Raw genomic sequence first — 1,405 nt, 5'->3', positions numbered from 1 at the left:
TAAGGAGAGACCAATAGTTTTATCTTAGATGGCTGTCTGCAAGTTTTTAAGACACAGACCCTATAAACCAAATTGTTGTTGTTAGGTGCCATCGAGTTGTCTCTGACTCATAGCGACCCTGTGTACAACAGAACAAAACACTGTCCGGTTCTGTGACAGCCTCACAATCCTTGCTATATCTGAGCCCATTGTTGCAGTGACTGTGTCACTTGTTGAGGTCCTTCCCCTTTTTCATTGACCCTTCATTTTACCAATCATGATATCCTTCTCCAGAGAATGGTCCCTTCTTACAACGTGACCAAAGTAGATGAGACGAAGTCTGGCCATTCTGATTTCCAAGGAGCATTCCGGCTACACTTCTTCCATGACAGATTTGTTAGTTCTTTTAGCAGTCCATGGTACTCTCAGTATCCTTCCTCAACATCACAGCTCAAAAGCATCACCTCTTCTTCAGTCTTCCTTATTCATTGTCCAGCTCTCACATACATAAGAGGCGATTGAAAATACTATGGCTTGGGTTACATACACCTTAATCTTCAAGAAGATACCTTTGCTTTTCAGCACTTGAAAGAGGTCTTTTGCAGAAGCTTTGCCCAATGCAGTACATTGTCTGATATCTTTACTGCTTCTTCCATTGGTGTTGATTATAGAACCAAGTAATATGAAGTCTTTGAGAACTTCAATCTTTTTCCCATTTATCGTGATGCTGCTTATTGGTCCAGTTGTGAGGATTTCTGTTTCCTTTATATTGAAGTATAATCCATATTGCAGAGTGTAGTCCTTAATTTTCATCAGTAAATGCTTCAAGTTATCCTAACTTTCAGCAAGCAAAGTTGTTTTCTATTTATCTATTGTGTTGTCTAGGAGCTCTGTGGCAGTGTAGTGCCTAAAGCACTTGACTGCTAACCAGAAGGCTGGTGATTCAAACTCACAAGCCACTCCTTGGAAGGAAGGTTGGGCAATCTACTTCCGTAGTGATACCTCCTCAGAAACCCAAGGAGGGGTCGCTATGAGTTGGATCTGACTTGACAGCACATAACAACAACAACATTGTGTCATCTGTATATCATCGCAGGTTGTTAATGAGTCTTCCTCCAATCCTGATGCCATATTTTTCTTCTTTTTTTTTTTTCTTTTTATTGTGATTTGGATGAAAATTTACAGAGCAAATACGCTTTCCATACATTTATTTTGTCACATATATTTTGTCTCATGACATTGACCACAGTTCACCACAATTCAACATCTCCCCTCCTATTTCCTCCTGACAGTTACCTCTTCCCTGTGTCCATCCCTCCATGCACTCCTACCCCCTGAGCTGTCTCCCTGTGCATACGCAGTCCTTCTGTCTCTCATGCTTGTTCTCTCCAAGTAGTGTATCTACCTCAGGTAAATGTTCAACTCA

This window comes from Orycteropus afer, unplaced genomic scaffold, assembly GCF_000298275.1.
Source record: "Orycteropus afer afer isolate SDZICR_OR568_19922 unplaced genomic scaffold, OryAfe1.0 scaffold00107, whole genome shotgun sequence".
Classification (NCBI taxonomy): Eukaryota; Metazoa; Chordata; class Mammalia; order Tubulidentata; family Orycteropodidae; genus Orycteropus; species Orycteropus afer.
This window is presented reverse-complemented; position numbering follows the sequence as displayed.